Consider the following 22113-nt stretch of genomic DNA (forward strand, 5'->3'; position numbering starts at 1 on the left):
GGCTATCAAGTTATCGTATTATACACCTTAAACTTAAACAATGTTACATATCAATTATCTCACTGGAGGTGAAAAAAATAAAGTGGAGTGTGCAGATAGAAATAAAACTGTAGTTATTCACAGAAAACATGATTGTGTTCCTAAAAAAGAACCCATAAAATCTAATAAAATTAATAAGTGAATTTATCAAGATTCCTGGCTACTAAGTGAAACAATATATAAATTAATTATTTTGTTATATAGTAGCAACAGACATTTAGAAAATTAAATAAAATAATACCATTTACAAGAGCATAAAATAAAATATCGTAGATAAATAGAAAAGTATTAAAGTCTTTGCAGAATAAACTATAAAACATCACTGAGAGAAATTAAAGACTAAAATAAGTGGGAAATATAATACATTATCAGATTGAATATCAATTTCCCCAAAATATAATATTGATCAAAACTCCAGAAAATTCTATTTTGTGGATATTGACAAGCAGATTCTAAGGTTTTTATGGAAACAAGTTACCAAGAATAATAAAAAGAATACATAAGGATTTACACTACCAGGTACAAGACTTCTTTTAAGCCTACACTAATAACAAATCTAATGTTAGCACAAAGATAGACAAATAGACCCGTTCAATGGAACAGAATAAGGAGTCCAGAGATAGACATACATAGTTGTAAGCACCCGACTTAACGATAAATTACTGCTGAAGTAGCTGGGTAAAGGACTACTTTTCTAATAAATGGTGCTTAATCAGTTAAGACATCTGCCTCCAAAATAGAAAGGAATCTTGCCACCCCAACCCCCCCCCCCACATCTTACACAAGAAATAAATTCCAGGTAAAATGCAGACCTAAATGTTAATGGCAAACAATAAAGCTTCTAGAAGATGACAAAGGAAAACGTCTTTATGATCTTATGGTAGGCAGAGGTTTTTCTTTTTTAAAACTATAAAAAAACACTATAAAAGAAGAGATGGATAAATTGAAATTCATTAAAATAAAAAAATGTTTATCAAAAGAAAACTGTAAGAGAATGAAAAGACAAGCTTCAGAGTAAGAGAAGATATCTGTGATATGTATACCTGACAAAGGACATGCATCCATAAAGAAATACCTTCAGGTCAACAACAGAAACAGTAACTAATCCAACTGGAAAACGTCAATAAACTTCAAAATGAACATCACAAAAGAGAATATCTAAATGAAAAAATACACATGTAAAAAGATACTTAATTTCACTAATCACCAGAGAAATGCAAGCCACGATGGGCTACCATGCCACATATGCTAGAAAAGCTGAAATGAAAAAGTCAGAAATTGGAACTTTCATATACTGATACTGAGAATAGGAATTGATATAATGACTTTGGAAGTTATTTGGTGATATTTACTAAAACTGAACATAAGCATATCAGTAATATCACTCTTTAGTATATTTCCAGCAAAAATACTTAGACATGAACAAAACATGTTCTAGAATATGCATATGGTAACCACTATTCATAATGACTCTAAACTGGAAATAATTCAAATCCTATCTACAGGAGAATAGCTAAAAAAAATTAAATTGTAATATATTCACACACACGAGTATTATAAAGCAATGAAAAGTTTTTTAAAATGTGCAACTACACAGAGCTGCAACACAACATGAAAGTATCTTACAAACCTAAGTGAAAGAAGACATACCACGTGATTCAATTTCTACATTGTTTGAAAACAGTCAAAACTACTCTCTTGTATTAAAAATCAGGATAGCAGTTGCCCTAGGGGAGTCAGGGGTGGAAGGAGGGATGATGGGAGCTCTGTGGTCTGGTAACACTTTGTTTCTTGGTCTGGGTTTCATTTGCATGAGTATGTTCACTTTCTGAAAATTCATCCAGATGTATACTTATGATTTCTTCACTTTTTTATATGTATGTTTTATTGTAGTAAAGCATTTAATTTAAAAATTAACTTAAAAAAATAGCTGTGGTCGCAAGAGGGTTGGGTGAACTCCCATTGCTTTTATTTTTCTCTGTCTGCCTTCTCACCATTTGGCCTTGAACATGAGCACAGTCATAGAAATGTACATCAGAGTGCAGTAAATAAAGTCACAACTTGTTGGCTGGAGGACCACAAAGGGGAGTGCCAGGCAATTGAAAAATACCAGTGATATCACAGAGAGAAAAGGACTCAGAGAAGTAATGTCATAAAGCTGTTATTCTGGGCTCATCCCAAGCTGAATATATATGGATCTGATTTTAATCAGCATACAAAAGAAATAGAGAACTAAATTAACAGATAGACCAGTGCCTAGGTCCAAGAATGGCCATTGGTACACACAAAGGATAGATCCGAAAAGTACTGAAAATAAAACTGGCATCAAAACCAAAGAAAGCACCTTATAAACTGTGACCTCAACTAACCATATCAATTGCCTGCTAAAACAAAAATGTCAACATTCTTCACAGACTTTAAGAAAGACTCAAAATCACATAGTATTAAACATGTCCAGGTTACAATCCAAAATTACTAGGCATATGAAGAACCAGGAAAATCTCAACTCACATAAGAAAAGATAATTAACAATAACAAACACTGAAATGAGACAGATGTTGAAATTGTCTGAAAAAGACTTTAAATTAGCTATTATAAAAATGCCCCAACAAGAACAGTCTTGAAACACAAAAATAAAAACAACAAAAACAACAACAAAATTACTGGATGCTCTCAATAACAAAATCAAGATGACAGAGAAAAGAGTTACTAAGCATTAAAACAGATAATTGAAATCATCCAATGTGAACAACAAAGAGAAAAATAACTAAGAAAATACTCAGGGACCTGTGGGACAATAACAAGAGGTCTAGCATTCATGTCATCATAGAATCAGAAGGAAAGGAAAAAGGGTACAATGCTGGAAAATATTTGGATAAATAATGACTGGAAACTTCTCAAATTTTGTGAAATACATAAATCTACAGATTTGAGAAGCATAGCTAACTCCAAACAGAATAGAAACAAACAAATGAAAAATTCATATCCAGATACATCAAAACTGAACCGTGAAAGCTGAAGATAAGGAAAAATATCTTAAAAGCATCTCGAGGAAATCACACATCACTTATAGGGGAACAATAATCCAAATGACTGGATTTCTCATCAGAAACCACAGAATTTAGAAGGAAATGATACATCTTTTTTTTTTTAAAGTGCTGAGAGAAAAGGACCATCAATACAGAATTCTGTGTCCAGTAAAAATAGCTTTATAGAAGTGAAATAAAGATATTGTCAGATGAAAAAGAGCTATAAAAATTGGCTGCTAGGATTGCTATAGGAAGTTCTCCAGACAGAAGAAAAATGATACCAGAGGAAAATTTATACATCAAGAACAAAGGAAAAGCAAGAGAAATTATAAACATGAGTAAACATAAACTATTCCTCTCCTCTTGGATTCTTTAAAATATGTTTGAGAGTTGAAAGAAAAAATTAAAACATTATCTGATGGGGTTTTCAATATAAGTAAAGATAATATATGACAACAATAATGCAAAACTGAGAGAGTAAAAGAACTTATTCTGTGGCAAGTTCTACATTCTACTTGAAGTGACAAAATAGCAATTCTAAAAGGCTATGAAAAGTTAAGTATAAAAATTATAAACTATGCAGTAACCTCTAAAATTACATAAATATATGATCAAAAACACAATAGATAAATTAAAATGGAATACTGTAAAAAATGCTCACATAATGTCAAAACAAGGCAGGAAATGGGAAATGGAGGAATAGAAAAGAGAGGGAACAAACAGGAAACAAAATAAAAAATGATGGACATAAATCCAAACGTACCAATTATTATAATAAATGTAATTATCAATACACACACACAAATTAAAATTTCCTGTAGTCATATGCAGTTGGCTCTCCATAGCCACAGGTTCTGCATCTTGGATTCAACCAACCACCTATCAAAAATATTCAAAAAATATTCCAAAAATCTCCAAAAAGCAGAACTTAAATTTGCCCTGCACTGGCAATTATTTATGTAACATTTACATTATATTTACAACTACTTATATAGTATTTACATTGTACTAGGTACTATAAGCATTCTAGAGCGGATTCAAGTGTAAAGGGGGAATGTACGTAGGTTATATGCAAATATTATGCCATTTTATATAAGGGACTTGAGCATCCTCAGATGTTTATACCCCTGGAGGTCCTGGAACTAATGCCCCCACAGATACAAAGGGATGATTGTATACTAAGAAGGAAGCAAACATGGTACCGTGGTATGGACTAACAACAAGGCCTTACCTTAGATAGGAAGATCTAAGAAAGTTGCTTTGGAGAGGTATCATTTAAGCTGAGACTACAGAGTCAAGAGAGGCCTACCTAAGAAAAGAGTGAGTTTAAAAGCACCAGTTCCAGTATGCTTCAATGAGAACACTGAGAGAAAGTGAAAGTTGAATAGTCACAGTTCTCTCCCAAAGCAAGATAAGATTTGCAGCACCTCAAGTTCACTCAACAGCAAATACCACTAAAAGTCAATCACTCCCTGGGGGAAATACCAGAGAAATAGAAAACTTCACTGGGTCCTGGCTGGAATAACATCTTGTGGAACTAGACAGATCCCCCATGCATTGGCTGATATTGGGGAAGAAGGGAAACAGAAGTGCCTTCATTTGCAGCTGCCATTGCTGCACACAAAGCTCTTCTACCAACGGAGGGCTGTCATTCCAAAGAAAAACACTTTGACTGTAGCTGCCAAGTGGAAGTCTAGAACTCTGCTTCATTCCACAGAACAATCTCACCTGAGCAGGTGTATCCTGAGGTGAACTATACTACTGCTACTATGGTTACCTGGAAGTTGGAGATCAAGCCTTCAGCCCCTCAGCAGCACAGGGTAACCAGCACAATGAGCCATTCCATGGCTGCGAAAGAATTCTGAAAACTACAGCCCCAGCATCTCCTGGCCAAGCTCCTATACAACAGTAACTAGTGACAAAATCGCCTCCTGCTCTCTCCCTGGACACTCTAATCAACAGTTGTACATAACTATCCATGTTCCAAGTGGTTGAAGACCAGTATCAACAAGATAGAACGTCCTTAGTTTGGCTCATACAGCTTATCCAGAATCTTTTTTCCTTTTTCTCTCCACATTGCTTTGCTTCATTCCTAGATTTTGGATTGAATTCATTTGTTACTTGCATTATTGTGCTTTGGGCTAGTCTTCAGATCTTGGCTTCACTGGCTTAATGACAACTAGTCTCTACAGACTTTGACAAAACAAGAAAAATCACTCTTTCTTTTCGTGCCGCCCAACTCAAGTGGGACAAGTCTTCATTTTCTTAGCTCTTGTATTCAACCCTGAAATCATCCACAGAGATGTCTTCCAGGTAAGGCTTTTCTCATTGTAAGGGAAGGTCAGGGCACTGGCAAGTCACCCTCTTCAAATAAGAAAAAATGGCTCCAAAGGAAGAAAGGGAAAAACACCTGCTACTCCATCTCTAACTTTGGCTTTCTAAGAAATCTATTTTTCTGGGCAAAGGTGAACCAAAAAAAAAAAAAAATTGGAAAGACAAGGGTGCATTTTGTTTTGTTTTGTTTGTGAAGAAATGGGCCTATTTCCATAGATGGAACAATATAACTGGAAAATAAGTGGGGGAGGAGTCTAGTAAAAATGAAATAAGAAAGGGCAAATTTTGTGACATAACTGACTCTAATTATTTAAATCCATTTTAAAATTTGGTGCCAAATCGTGTTGTTTTACTTTTTACTATATGAAGTAGAACATGGATCTGAGGCATCCATGTATAATGCTAAAGATTTAATACTAAGTGTGTTCTACTACTGCAAATATGGCCAAAGTCTCTAAATAGATAACAAAATGCCATACCAACAAAAGTGTGCAAAATTGCTAATAAACTCAGCTCATAGGAAGAGGAAACGATTGTTACAATCTCATTCCCTATATAAATCTCCAACTCAAGGCATTCTGCAATTGTCACTGGGTCAACACGACAAAAGCAAGGGATTAAGTTAAATCCTGGCCTTTTCAGTCAAACAGATGGATAAATGCTCATGAGAACAGCACATGGACCAGGAAGATGATAGCAGAAAATTGCCCATGCTCAGCTCACCTCTGTGTGACTGAACCCTGTTCTGCATGTTTTCAGATGACTTAGGAGGGCAGGGTAGTTATCCTGGAAGTAGCCAAATAATGGTCCTCTACTAGGAAGACATACTGAAATCACTAGGGAAGGTCTTTTGTTTTTTCATTTTTTTCCCCAAATTAACCTTTCCCTCCTTCAGCTGAGAGCTATGGACTAATTAATTGGTATAGTCATTTTAGGTAAAGGACATGAAGAAAATTAAGGTATGATGGTAGGCTTTCCATGAACAACTATGCCTCTTAAAAATACTCCAAAAAGCCAGTATTCTGACAATATTCTGAGAAGCCAAAAATATTGGTTAACTTTACATAACCATGACTGGGTACTGCACCAAAATAAGAAGGCTACTTGACTCCACATCTGCCTCAATCAACAGCATGCAAGGGAGAGGCCCAATATGCCAACTAACCATTCCACATCTTAGGGATGACTCACCTTGACAGGAAGAGCAGCGTGTTTCACTCTCATCTCATTGAACTCTGTTCATTTTCACATAACACCACATGGTTCCTAGTATGTACTACAGAGGCAACTTTAGATCTACATGCCATGAGTGAGCTGGAGCAGTGTTCTCTGTTTCTCTTGTCTCATTGTCATGGCAACAAAGAGGAAAGGTGGCAGTCAGGCTTTATACCAGGACTGCTGGTATATGGGCCCAGGCCTCTCCCCCTCTAAGAAATTTGGACCACAGTCACACATGAGTTCTGCTTAGAGTAAAAGGAAACCAAGTCATATTAAAGGCAAGTTATTTTGCCTTTTATCCTGTTCTAACCAGGAAGTTTAAAGATCTCTAAAACATTGTTTTCAAACTTTCAGGTATACTATTAGTGGTCTTGAAATTAAGATAGTGGGTTGTAGACTTTAAAAGAAAAAGAAAGATAGAATAGGATAGGATAAAATGAGATAAATTGGTGTAGAATGGAAAATATTTATAAGTAGCACACATAGAACAAGTACATATTGTGAAATTTTTGTTTCAATTTATAAATGTCTGTATGAATGTACTAGGTCGTGATTTAAATGCATTTCTTTCTGTGGATTATGAAAATATTTGAAAATACTGCCGTGAGGGGTACCAGGAAGCACTACTGGAATTTAGTGGACAGGGAAAAAACGTGGCTTGAAGTCCTGCAATATGGGGACTAATTCCTTATACAGGAGAACTGGCCAGCTCCCAAAGCCAATAGCATTTCTGTGAGAAATGCTATTTGAGCAATCAAATAGGTCTGTTAACTCAATTCATACGTGGTGAGAAGAAAGTGTTTCCAAGTATCCTTTTGTATCAAGACACTGACCTCCACTGGAGATCTCTTTATAGGCCCTTATCTGGGAAGTGTACACTGCTCTATTCTGCAAATTAAGGCTTCTGTTCCAAGCACCCACCAATCTGATACTAAATTCATTAGCAAAATGAAGTGAAAAGAACATAAATAAAAAAGAACAACATAAATTGCTATTAATGGAGTTTCATGCATGTTACTCCCCACACAATGTACTAAAATTGGACTCATCTCTACTGGAGTGTCTCCATACAAGTATCTGTTCTTTTCAATACACAGCATTTCAGGAGGGAGCTTTTCCTTAAAGCAACAAAGACATTTTATAAAGCTCCCTTTTGAGGCTAAACTTGAGAATTTTTACCATCAATTTATATTTATTGAGTATCTACTCTTTGGTAGGTCCTCTATTCCATAGACAGGATCCAATAAGGAAAAACCATGGTTCTGGACTGAAAAAGTGAAATTGTAGTATTTTTTTAGAGTACAGATATTTCTTACTTCCTGTGACTTACTTTGTGTGACAGTGATAAACAGCTCATAATGCTTCATCTGCTATACTTATCCACAGAATCTAGAAACAGTCTAATATACAGTCTTTAAAATGAAGACAAAATCAGCTGTCAGTATTCTAATGCAGCACAATATTTACATACTTACACTTGAGTTGGGAAATGTTTCTTGTTCAGAGCAGAATATAGTCTATTCTATAGATTTTTTTAAGACTTGGTTATCTTTCCCAAGTTTGAAATAATAGATGTTTTGAAGATATCCAAATGGGTTTTCTTTTGTTGTTCTTGTTTCAGTTTTGTTTGTTTGTTTTATGCCAAGGGGATAAATCAACTAGCAACACAGAAGGAAATTCAAAGGTTAGTTTTATTAAATTAATAACAAAAATGTATGCATACATACTAGGAAAACATTAAGTAGAGTCCTGTGCCTCAAATATATTTTGAAGCACACAAATTAGGAGGTTCTAGATTCAAAATAATGACAAATATAAAGGACATTCTAAAATTCATTAATAAGCTAGATGCAGATGAATCACTATCATTAAAGGGGCATAGACCAAGAATAAAACTGTGCCCTGAATATCTAACTAACCTGTCCTTAAAGTGGCCATTTTCACAGAGGACTGAAAGTAGATTGGCAGTGTGACTCAACAACAAAAAAAGGGTTTAGAAGCAGTCTTGGCAACCAAAGACAAACAAGCGGAATATGTACAAAAGGGTAAGACCCTTGAAAGGCTTAAGCCTCACTTGGTTAACTGAGCCTCTCACGTCTGGGCTTCCTGTGGGGTTAAATAAGCATCGCTTAATGCAGTAACTAGAATATAAGATCTACCCAAACTTTCAGAAAGATTTTGATAAAATTTCATAGCAAAAACTGTGTGAAGAAATTTTAAGTAAACATAGAATTAGGATTATATATTTCCACAAGCATGGAATTATCTTAAGTATAGGAACCAAGGTATGAAGTGTAGATGTGGAAAAGACAAGTAGCATTTTTATAAACTTTGTAATTCAAAGTACATAATTTGTGACTATGTAATTCAAAGTGACATCTGCATATCCTTTAGAGCTCACTGTCCTCTTCAGACAGTAAAATATCAAACTACAGCATCATGGAATCCTAAAGAGCTGGTATGGCTCCCCATATACTACAGATTAAGAAACCAAGATTCAAAGAGGATTAACAACTGCCTAATACGAAAACATAAACATCAGGAAGATTTTATAAAATGTACAAATTAGAACAAAAGTTACTATGAGTTCCCCTGTGGGCACGTGTTGAGTATTACATATTACTAGTGATAAAGAATATGAATCTATGTACTTAAATATAACCTTCAAAACATGGTCCTCCCAAAAAAGGACCTTAAAAGAATTACAGTACATTCTCTGAACATCTTGATGTGTTGTGGCTATACAAATGCCAAAAATGCTGGGCATCAACAGAAGTGCTATGAATCTAGACTTGAGGATCTCCAACATTTAACTGCTGGATATCAGAGAATATGCCTAACAAAGGAGATAACAAGAGAATAGCAAGGGGCATAGGAAGAAAATCAGAAGCACATGATGCCAAGGGAAATAGGGCAGAAAGTGTTTCAAAAAAGAGGAAGTGGTCAGCAAAGTCAAATGTTCAATGAGACCTCAATAAGAGTTAATTTGGATAAACAATCAAATAAATACAAACTCAACCAAAAAAAGTTAATTTGGTGAAGTGATAGAGGTCTCAGAAGCAGATGGAGTGAATTGATGAATGCATTGGTGAGGAAATGGAAATAGAGAGCATAAACATCTCTTTGGTGAAATTTGAGTGTAGATAGGGAAAAGAGAAAGGGCAGTAGCTAGTTGCATTTTCTTTCTTTATAAATGACCCCGAAACTCACCAAAGCCAGGAAGCTGACTCACACATGACTCCTCCATCATCCTCCACACCCATTTAATCATTATGTGGTAAGATTATATTTCCACACTCTTGAGTATATCATCTTGTATTATCTTCCAATGACTCACCAACAGTGACAGGATAAAATCTAATCTCCTGAGTACAGGATGTAGAGCCTTTTATAATCTGACCAACATTACCCTTCCAGCTTTACTTTTTACTTCCACCCTAAGATGCAGCCATACTAAACCAGTTGCCATTTCTGAATGACCCAGGCTTTCTCATTCCTCTGGGCCTCCATGCATACTGTTGCTTTTTCTTGGAATGTTCTTCCCCAATGCAACTAGTCACCCCCACCTTCCGGTCCCCACGCTTCACCTATCAAACATATTCATCTTTCAAATCTCCATTTAAATATCGTCTTTGTAAATCCTTCCTTGATTTCCTAAGTAGATTTTATGATCCCATAGTAACTTTATTTAGACTCTTCCTAAGGTATTAATACTTACAGAATTCTTTTGTATTTGAGACCCCAGCAGCCCATAAGTCTCCTGAGAGCAGACTCTATATTTTCAGTTGTATATCTCTATGCTTTGCACATAGTTAGCACTAATAAATGTTTTTTAAGTGAATGAAAGGGTGGGCTTGTTACCAAAGATGTGTTATACCAAAATGTCACTAGCTTTAGATTAGGTCATAGGTGGGATATACATAATCGGCTACTAGGGGAAACTAGTGACTTATGAGTCACAGGTGAATTTATTTCCTGGAAAACTTCATGTATTTGAAAATTAAGATGAATCACATTCTGATGCAAAAAAAGTTCACTGAACTCCCTTTCAATTTGGTGACTCTCCTGAGTAACCTCAGCTTCCCTGCATTTCAAATAAGAATCACCTAAAAAATGCACTGCATACCTGTAAAATCCAAAGCACTAAAGAGGACATAAAGTTATAAGTGATATATTCCCTGCTCCCACAGTTCATTATCTGGTGGGGCTTTAAGACATGTGGAAATATATACTGCTTGTACAGCACCACTTTCAAGTGCTATCTGGGCTGTAAGTGCCTGAAAAGTAGCAAGAGGTATACAGTGATCCTGCCTTAAATGCATGGTTTGGTTTGGTTAATGCCCTTAAAACAAGTAACATTTCATTCTAGAGTTCAAAGCCAAGGGTGATTTCTCCTGTTTTAAATAGTTTTTTTTTTTTCTGTGAATCCTTTTTTAAAACTGAAGTATAGTCAGTTTACAATGTTGTGTTAATGTCTGGTGTAGAGCACAGTGATTCAGTTATACATATTTAATGTATTCCTTTTCATATTCTTTTTCATTACTGGTTATTATGAAATATTGAATATAGTTCCTTGTGCTATACAGTAGGACCTCATTATTTATCTTTTTTTTAATTAAAAAAACTTAATAGAGTACGATAACACCATTTATCAAGTTTCCAAAAATAAAAACAAAGAGAATACTATTTAGTGGTTATCTCTTTTTATATGTAGTAGTTAGTGTCTGCAAATCCAGTATTCCCCTATTTAGAGACAGTAGAATGGTGACAGGAAAAATCACTTTGTCTTTCTCTATAGCATCCAAATTAAAATGTATAATAGAAAATAGAAATTAAAGACAAACAGACAAGTAAATAAATAATTTTTAAAAGGATTCAGTTTAAGTATTTTAAGGTACAAAACACTTTGGTCCTCTCCTATTGCTATGTAAGAGAGATGGGTGATTAGAAGTTTTGATTTTTTTTGTGTGTGGCTCACTCAGAAAACTTGGCTTGCTTTTACATGGATTTAAACCCCAAACTAGACAGCCTTTTTTTTCCCTGAGGATTTATATGTTATTTTGGAGAGGTTACTTATTTTTTCACTGAACCCCCAAACTCAATTTCTGTTAACATAAAATAAGAAGACACGATAAGGATAGGGGGAAATTCTGCAATTTTGAAATCTATATTTAACCTGCAAAAGATTAAAGGCAGTTAAATGATCAGTTGGTCAAACAGTTTTCTAGTATGTTTGGCTCTTAGACAAGTGTATACAAATAACTGTCAACTTAGGCAAGGCCAATTTTAAAAGAAAAGAGCTCACAGGTGGTAGTTTTGATCTTTACTTTCCCCACTTTGAGAATCACTGTTTTCCTTTTGCTGGTAACTGACGTATTGCAGCTGTAGTGACTAGCCTATTTTCTTTTCAAAAGTACTATTTTTACTCTTTGGACTTAAAATTTTATCCTAAACTCTAGGAAAAAAAAAAAAAAACAAATACAGGGCAACTGGTCAGTTCTTGAATGTACAGGCCTAGTGACTTTAAGAGAAGATTCAATAGGAAACATAGTCAGACTTTTTTTTCACCATAATTCCCAGTCACACCTGTCGTAAGCCTGGGAAGAAGACCTCAAAAGAACTTAGAGCTTTCCTCTTTGGGGATGAAAAAAAAAAAGGCACCTGTTTTGATTTATTCAGAGATTTTCAAAAGTCTAAGGATGATGACACATCTTTAAAAAAAAAATAAGAGAACCATACAGCCAACTTAGCTCTGTGAACCACAGGAAAAAGAATTATCTTAAGAGATGCCTTACGGGGTCATTGTTCACATGGTAAAGCAAGGAGCTTAGGGGGCTAAATCTAGGTTAGAAGTCTTGGATCACTTGAATTGTTCTAACAAATGAATTTTCTTCGAGGAAAAAAGTGGGCTCCATTTCTGTTTTTAAAAATCCAGAGTGTCTGTAATAGTGCAACTAATGACAACCTTCCCGTTATTCTCACTTAAGAGGAAACCCTATAATAAGAGCTTCCTAAAATGTCAAATAATACTTGTCTCATAACAGGGCTTCTTTGTTCATTCACCATGTCTCTTTTGATACGCACAGATAATAAAAGTTCATGTAAAACTAAAGGTAATATAGAGCAGAAGCCAACACTAATTCTGTATAAATATGTCTGATTAATAAGAGTGCCATTGTTATGGTTATTTCGTAAAGTCATGATTGTTACAAGAACAGAGGATAGAAGTACTCTTACTCTTGCTGTTTTTGTTCATCCTCTGTCATCCAACCAGTTAGTGAATTTTTGTTCAATGAGGGAAATCAGGGATAGATTTTTGTCCATTAATTATTTCTGTTTCATTAGTTCATCTCATGAGCTGTGAAACTAGCTTTAAATTCAGGGGGAAAATTAGGGGTTTTATTCGAAAATTAAACCACATCCTCTAAAACAATGAATACATGCCCAGGCTTAATTTCTAGGGTCCGTTTTCCATATGCACAACTACTATATTACTATAGCACTAAAATCAGATTAGGAGCCTAACATGTTAAACCTAAACTGTGGTTTAATACTACAACCATAGGCAAGGTTGTATGTGGGATTCAATTCTATGAAGTAGAACCCCACCCTGGTGAAATAAAAAGAAAGTCCAGGAATGAGTGTTATGGTTCCTTACTGGAAAGGAAATAGAAAACAAGTGACAGACAGCAGTACACATGCACGGCAGACAGTCCAGCTGATCGATTGTGAAGATGTTTCTTAGGCTGGTAGATAAGTTTGTATTGAAATTTGTATTGGCATTACTTGGCTTTTCTCTTTAGAGTCTTATCTTCCAGATCCTGGCCTCCCCTCTAGGGGCAGCAGTATAATATAAAAACTTAATAGTTGAACTTAAATTTAGCTGACATTTTTATATCCTTCACAACATACACTTTAGATTGCACCCAAGAAGGAGATTATTAAATAGTAGCAGGAGACCAGTTACCAGACCTTTCTGACTGAACAAAAAAACAGCACTGTGCCTTTTTGCTGGCAAATCAAACAACATTTATGCAATCATTGTAATCAATTTCATAAATAAAGAGCTATTAACAACTGGAGAAAAATAGTACAGAAATTCTGTTTCTCCCAAGTTCCTTCATCCTTTCCTCAAACCCCACATTAGTTTCAGCAGTGGAGAAGGCTATGCATGAAAAAGAATGCACTTGGCTGAACTGGAGTCTCCTGCGAAGCAGATTCTGTCAGTCAGAAGGCAAGGACACATTTTGGTGATTATCTCAGCCTACTTTTTTTTTTTTTTTTTTTGTAGTAATTAGCCAGAGTTCCATTTTGCTAGGGCTGGCATTGCTCACAGCTAACTTACTTTTTTTTTTTTTTTTTTAATTTAGGCTTTTCTTTCCTTTTTAAAAGTAAATTTACATATTTTCAGTTTCTCAATCCCTTCTATGTTTTATTTATGAATATAGCCCTTCTTGATGGTAACTTTAATGTGAAAGAGGTAGTAATTAATGTCCCAATCTGCCAGGTTAATCCCTTCCCACACTCTCTACAGAGAAGTTTAAAGTAAGTAACAGTTTACAGTCAATATTAGGTTTAATTATGCTTAATGAGAGTTAGTGTCTCTGTTTACTAACTGCATTTCGGTATGTGGATCCTAGATGAGTTTTCCCGTGGCCTCATTCTGATTTTTTAATAGTGCCACTGTGTACTGTATACTCAGTGCTTAAATCTATAAAGCTGCTCCTGGAGAACAAAGCAAGGAGGGCACCTGTTTCAGTTGAGACACCATTAAATGAGTGCTGCCTTAACAAAACTGCATCTTTCTTTGGGAAGGGAGCTCTTATTTTATAATGCTTTCCAAACAGATCCATTTAAGAGGCTAATTATTGCCTAAATTTCAGATCCTGGGTAAGTCTGTACATATAAAAAGCTGTTTCAAACTATGTAAAATTATCACTAGTGGTTAGTACAAAATTACAGAGTGTTAAACACTTCTAAGATTTTCTTATATTAATCCTTCAATGTTATCATTTCAAGTATTAAATATAAAACTACTTTGACAAGTCACTAGTTTGATTTGGTCCTTTCTTTCAGCCTAAAAATGTCTTTTGTTTTAAAATTGTATTTAATTTTATTGTAGCATATAGGACAAAATTTGTGCTTCCTTACTGAGCTATAAAAATAAGCATCAAAACAAATACCCAGACCTAAAGGGAATCCTGTTACAGTGCCCCAGAGGAAAATTAGTACACATATTTTTTTTAAAGGAGCCCTTTTTGCTATGTTTGTGTTGTGGCTATATTTTAAGTAGAATTTATTATTATAGTTCCTCTAAGTCTATTGAGAGGCTAATCAATTCAATAAACATCTATTGAGTACCTGGTCTAAGCTAAACACAAAAAATGAAGAAGGCATATTCCCTTCCCCCAAGAAGCTTACTGTCTGAGAAAAGAGACATACTTAGTAAAAGAAAAATGTGCTTAAATTTTAGTTTCAGAATCTTTTTTGTCTTTTGAAAATTCTACCTTTACTTAGTATATCCTGACTTCACTTTTGCTTTTAGGGGGAAAAAAAAACAGTCAAACATTTCCTCAAAAACCACAAACTAATGGTTTAAAAGGAAAAGAATGCAATCCTAACTATATGCTTAATCAGAGTTAGACTTTCTACTGCTTAGATCTTGCTTTAAAAGTATTTTAGAAACAACAAAACACACGGCCTATGATAAGTATTTGCCTCTTTTTAGAACATCAATCTCCCCTTCACAACAGTACACTGATTTCCTTTTGGGATTTCTATAAAGTTGTTTTTTTTTTTTTAATTTTAATATAGTACACTCAAACATACAAGGGAAATATATATTGTAGGAAAACAAATGTTAGGAACAATACTACAAATCCTGTAAGAGTCACTTTCCCTAAGAGCTCTTTATTTTCAATGTCATCATCTAAATAATTAACTTCTCTTATGAAACACATCATGCTAACTTTAGCTTAGAGAATTTTTAAAAAACCAAATTAACCATTTCTGAAACACCTGAAATACAAAGAGATAGTTATATACCTTTAAGAAAAATATTCCGATTTTTAAAGGAATCATCTCTCCATAATATTTTAGATTTAATTTTGTGAACTTAGCAATAAAGAACATGGTTTAGTACAAAATGAGAGAAACTGTCTTAGAAGTGAAGAAATCATCTAAATATTATTATTAGATTTTTATTAAATAGCAATTGAAAACTGTACACTGAGCTATTTTTGGATATATGCATATCTTATTTTTATCCAATAAAAAGACACTAAATTCCTCCATTTCAAATACTGAGGATATCAGCAAAGTGTTCACACATCTGATGTCTTTCGGCACTTACTAAACAAACCTTTCTGCCATATACTTTCTATCTTGGTACTTTTAGCTACGCACATTTGCGAAAGGTACTTGACCAGCTCATATTCTCCTTCACCATGCTACTTTGAACTGCCTTGAGGACTCTCAAATTACTTTCAGACACTGAGCATTCATAGGCACCTACGTCTGTATCCCTGCTCAATGAAAGAAAAGGGAGAAACCTGGATTCAAATAGTAATAAAGTTCCTCTCACGCTGATAAACGTTATTTTAAAAGTCAGTCTCTTCCTGACACCAGAGTTATGTAAGTATGTTCTCTGTGTTAACTCTCAGGTTGTTATATAAAAATCTCTATAGGTATGTATAAAAGGCTTAATATATAAATATGCATAAATATATTTGAATATAGCATGCATATGCAAGCCAGCTATTTATTATACTTGAATGTACATACTATATATATATATATATATATATATATATATATATATATATATATTTTTTTTTTTATTTACATGTCAACTTTTATTCCTGAAAGTTAAAGGGGAAAATACTTAAACTGTTTTCATAACACAAATTCTAACTGAAATAAAATGTCCTTTCAAAACTGTAATTAATGGCTGCTGTGTCAAACAGTGAACCAGAGGGTCAAACCTTATAATTCACAGTTTGAGAGGTCATAGCTCAAATTATAACTTTAAAAAACTGATTATCTGTGAGTAATTTGACAAATTCATCTAATATACTCTGAATGCATATAAAGTCTTTTTGAGAGTAAAAAGAATGTATATCCAAGTGGACAGCTGATGGAGGAAATGGCCTTTTTACTGAACAAGGCTGAAGTCCAGCATAATGACTTGGAATGCCTTTGAATGAGCATGTAAGGCTGGAAGGCCAAACAGTACACACATCCAAAGGGAGCATAATGAACAATCTGATCGGAAGACAAAAATATTCCACAGACATGCCCAAAGAGAGGAAGCAAAAAATATACATTTCCAGCACTACTATTTCATCACCACTAACTATTACCTAATTCACAGATAAACTCAAACTCTGGACTAGTACTAAAGAATCTTTAAAGATATATATAATTTTGTAATTTAAAAAATACTAGAAATTCCCATGATTTTTCAATCTGAGATTTGAAAATACTTAAGGAGGTCACCTAGATCATATATAGTAAGCCAGATTTATAAAACTGTCTTTTTAATGATTCACCTTGAAAGCATACATTGCTTCATCTTATCTTCATCCCAAGGCTACCCACCCCTTGAAACATAATCTGAAATAATTTGGCCTGTTTGCATTTTTTAAATCTAGATTAAGAAGGTAGGCCATTGAAGATAATTTGGTCCATTGTAGACCAAATTTCTTAATGCATGCCAGAATTGAGAAGTCCAGAAAAATAAGTCATTTATTTATATGTCTATGTTGTAATGTTTACTTATATGTTTATTTTATTTTATTGTTAGTCCCTTTTCTTTCTTACTAGTCTCCATAAGTGGAATGACTGTATCTCTTTTTTTCAATAGTTATATTATATTATATTATATTATATTATATATTGTATTATAGTTATATAGTTTTTTTCAATATTTATATCTAATCCCTAGAAAGTTCCTGGCACAGAAAAGACATTCAATAAATATTTGCCGTAGAATGGAAAGAAGGGATGGAGAGAAGGAAGGCAGGAAGGCTATAGTTAATCTCTTCTAGCATTATTTGTGTGACTGTGGGAAGAAAAACCTGAAAAAAAAGTACCAAGGAATACCCATGAATACACTGACCCATGCATCTACTCTGGAAACCAAGAAGATTTAAAGCAGCTTCCAAAAGTCCATAGTTACAAGATAAAATAAATTAAAATAGATTAAAAATGAAAAGGATGGAAATTAGAGTGGGAAAGAAGATGTTTATATATGTATACATGTAAAGACAATTAAATCATAGGAAAGGGGGAATACACTTTCTTAATTTCTTCAGTTTAAATTAATTTTATCATAATGACTGTTACATAACTGTTCTTATTATAACAAAACAGTAAGAGAATATTTACTAGTTCCTCATCTGGCCATGCACTATAGCAAACACTACATAACAAAGTTTCTTATATCATGAGCTATAGAGTCTGTTGGAAGAGAGAGATAAAATGTGAAAAAGTAAATAAGTAAAAAAGCAAATAAATAAGTCATAATAGGAAAAATATAGATTTTTGTGAGAGAACAGAGCAGAATGCTTCTCTAAACCAGAAAAAAAATTGCTTACACAGTAATTGCTTTACTTTGATGCCATTATGTCCTGTTGCAAGAAACTTCTCAAACATGTAAACACTGTTGACTCGACGCACAGGAAAATACATGTTCTCACGTGTTACTAGTATAAATGAGATTTGAATATATAAATCACTGTATCATAAAAAGACACATTTGGAAAACATTCTTTTTCTTACAGGTGAAAGCCTCACTCTGACCCCACTTAGCCTGGTGATGCTTCTGTAATTCTGCTGGACCAGCCCACACATACGGGGCTTTTGATAGGTCCTGGGCTCGACCATCTGGCCCTTTATTTACTTAATTCTTTTTTAACACTGACAAGTGTATTAGTAACACTTCCTTGATCACTGGTAAATATAGAGCCACCATACAACTAAGATTTTCCCTAATTCTGAAAGTCATTAATTAGTTGTGGGTAGGGTTGGGGAGTATTACAAAGATATGTTGAGCAGTACTACAATGAGTAATCTAATTTCCAAGAAGAAAGCATGTTAATCTGCTTCCCACTTCATTAGAGGAATAAAAACCGTCTTGTCATCACTAAAGGATACAAAAAGAGACCTGTATATTTGGGGGAATGGTAGATAGGGAGGAGGGATGAATGCAGCATTTAGTCAAGAAACACAAATGCCCTGCACATCCTGGACAAAGTTTATGGTTTTTCTCGGTATCTTTTGATTGGTCTATTTATCAGTATGTTTCATGACCATAGTTTTTTCAATTAATATAAACCCAAGCTTCCAAAGGAAAGAAATATGGTAAATGAATCTTATTTAAAAGAACTGATCATTGTTCTGGTACTTAAGTTGTACGTTAAGCAACTTTCGAAGCTGCATTAATATTTTCAAACCAGTAAGGTCTCAATTACTTGAGCTTGCAAAATTAAATACTGTTGGCTTAAAGGAGAGAACACAGTTTCCATAAGTGCCAAAAAGTCATTCAGGGGAAAGATATGGTCTAATTATAAGTACTAAAACTGAAAATTTATGTATTTTAAGTACATTAGAAAACATTTATTTTTAGGGTTTTTTTTTTTCTGTTGGATGAGAGACAGTCTAACACTTTAATTTTCTTCAAGGTTTAGATTCTTCAAAGAGCATCAGCTGATTGTTGTCTGTGTTAATTCAAGCATCAAGTTTAAAATATCATAACTCCGTGAAACTAAAGATTCTAACTATGTAAGGTTGAATCAGTTGTCCTCATTTCTAGTATCAAGCAATGTAACACTAAGCAAAAGCCTTTGAGAGACTGTTTTGGGTCTCAGCCTATCTCCTTTGTTCATAGACATTTTTCGCAAAAGGATGATGTTCTCTCACAGTACTTATCCCACAACTATAATCTCAACTAAAAACTCATAAAACTGTGGATTGTGAAGTAGATGTCAATATTTCCAAATCTTATAACTAATGAATAAAATTTAATTGGTTCATATGCAGAAGTAAATTGATGAGAGGCTGAAGAACGGAATAAACAAGGAAAACAGCACAGTATATACTATGTAATTTAAGAACTGTCAAAGAAGTGGGGCATGTCTTATTTACTGATATGATAAAAGGAGAATGAATGCTTTTGTACACAAATAAATGCAGGTATAGAAACATAATAGAAGCTTAGTGTTTCAGTGGAAATTAAACTCCTCTGGGCAGTGATCAGCTAGGAAGGAACAGAGACAGTTTCAATGCAGTGATTAACTAGCTGACAGATCTATTATTCATGGCAGGTATGTAAGCAGTCAAGGCAGCGATGCTGGTGGCCTCTCCTCATCAAGCAGCTTTGCCAGAACAGACTGGATGCCTGGAATCAGGCAAGACACAAAAACAATAAAACCTATAGCCAGTTAGGGTAAGATTCAGCACAATCCACCTCCAATTTTAAATAGTAGTAGAAATATCCACTGATTGAAGAATGTTTTCTCTTGGGATTGGCATATACTGTATTTACAGAGTGTTGACCAACACTCGTCTATTTATCTTACTATGCTTAGCAACATGCATGAAGCACCTACCCAGAAATTCCCACTATATTATAGGAAAAAGTGATTTTAACATTAGCTGGCAAAAATTTCTGTTGATAGGTGTGACCATTAAGTAGTTACATGAACAGATGGTCAAAGCGAGTCCATTTCACTGTCAGTACATTATGTGGGCCTTTTTATCTCTGGACGTCCAAACCAAACAGAAGCACAACACGGAAGAGGTCATTGTCCCTTCCCTCATTTGGTTGGCAGTTTTATCTTTGAAATATGAAAATAAAACACCAACACAGACTATAATCCTCCATAGTACCATTTTCACATAACATTTAATGGAATAGTTAAGGATTCATATTCAAAAATCATCCTGATATGTGAAGATGGAAAAATACATGGGATATTTTTTATCTTTCAACTCCACGATCTCCAGTAAAAAGAAAGAAAGAAAGTAGTCGTATTTCTTATTCTTCAGTTTTTTATCTAACCAACTGTTTACAAGTTAAAACTCTTTATTGGTATTCAGGTTTTTTAACGAAAGCTCAGGAAAAAATATATTTTTAAAAAAGCAGATCTCCATATTCAAATCTATTTTCCTTTGAAAGGCTGTGCTGTCTGTGTGTATAGATTGTTTTACTGAATAATTTTAGAAAATAACAGCTGAAATATTCATAACCAAATGAATTAATATTCTAGCACATATCTGATCACCAATCACTACATTTTATACCATGGCATCTCTTGAAATACACACAGACACACACATTATTATTATTTGGATTCTTGGTATGATAGCTTCACCAATATAATCAACTCAAAATATAGCTTATCTGATTTTGTGAAATACAAATAAATAATATTGCGAGTTAAAACAGAGATAAAAACTAAGAATGTAATGTATATCTATAACAGCGAGCAGTCAAAACAACAGCTGAAAGTTATATTGCTAAAATGCATCAACACATGTGGCTGTGAAAACGTCTTAAGTACGATGAGAATTCTGGTTATCTACCTTCAGAAAAAGATGAAGCATGAGGTTTAAGAGTACATCTTTAGTACTTCCGTACCTTAAAATATTGCCGAGTATTAATTTTTCATCAAGCTGTCATTTTCTCTGACATTTGGTTTTATTAATCAAGGCATTTATCATTAATTTGTAGAAAATACCGTAATTAAGCCAAATAAAATAAAATCCTTAAAAGGTTAAAAATAGAAAGCAGGTGAATTAGAACTTTGACATTACCCTGTTGACATAAAGGAGCCTTTTGAAAGTATGGGAATTAAGTTTTTGCAGTGAGTTTGGTTTCTCAATCTTGAGGCTGGCTGGTTTTAAAAAAAATGTTATAAAGATTTGATTTAAAGCTCTCTGACAGTTTTGACATTCAGGTGAAAGTACTGCTGCTGCATTTGGAACAATTTGCATATCCCACTGCTAAAAGCAATGTTTGAGGTGTGCACTGGTGTAAAGAAATTAAAAACAAGCTATCACACATGCTTAAGTGTATGTATTAACAAAAATGATGGTTGGATCACACTACCCCATCCCCCTCCAATGTAATCTGTGATTTACTCTTCTATAATAAATTACCCTACCATGTTATTCTCATGGAAGATCTAACCATGCATGTAAGAAGCAAAGTAATTACAGTCCCCTCTTGTCTCAGAAACCTTCTTCAATCCCTATGAGCTCTCTATACACAATGCAGCAACATAAGTCTTTATAAAGTTCTTGCCTGAAATTCTGGACTTCAATGAGTACCCACTAAATCTCACCTGCATGGTTCTGTTGTCCCCCCCAAAATGCATTTTTATTCCTCATAGTTAGTTGTAAAGCTCTGGCTTTGAACCAATATGTCTATTTAGAAAAAGGGCAAGGTATAAAATCAGAAGAGTTGCAAACATTTAAAAAACAGTGGAGG

At 34.2% G+C, this 22113-nt stretch overlaps 1 protein-coding gene across 19 annotated transcripts in view; it reads right to left on the bottom strand.

Moving 5' to 3' along the window:
• Positions 1-22113, bottom strand: part of ZBTB20 (zinc finger and BTB domain containing 20) — a 758521-nt gene that overhangs the window by 578788 nt on the left and 157620 nt on the right. The window lies entirely within an intron of this gene.

This window comes from Camelus bactrianus, chromosome 1, assembly GCF_048773025.1.
Source record: "Camelus bactrianus isolate YW-2024 breed Bactrian camel chromosome 1, ASM4877302v1, whole genome shotgun sequence".
NCBI lineage: Eukaryota > Metazoa > Chordata > Mammalia > Artiodactyla > Camelidae > Camelus > Camelus bactrianus.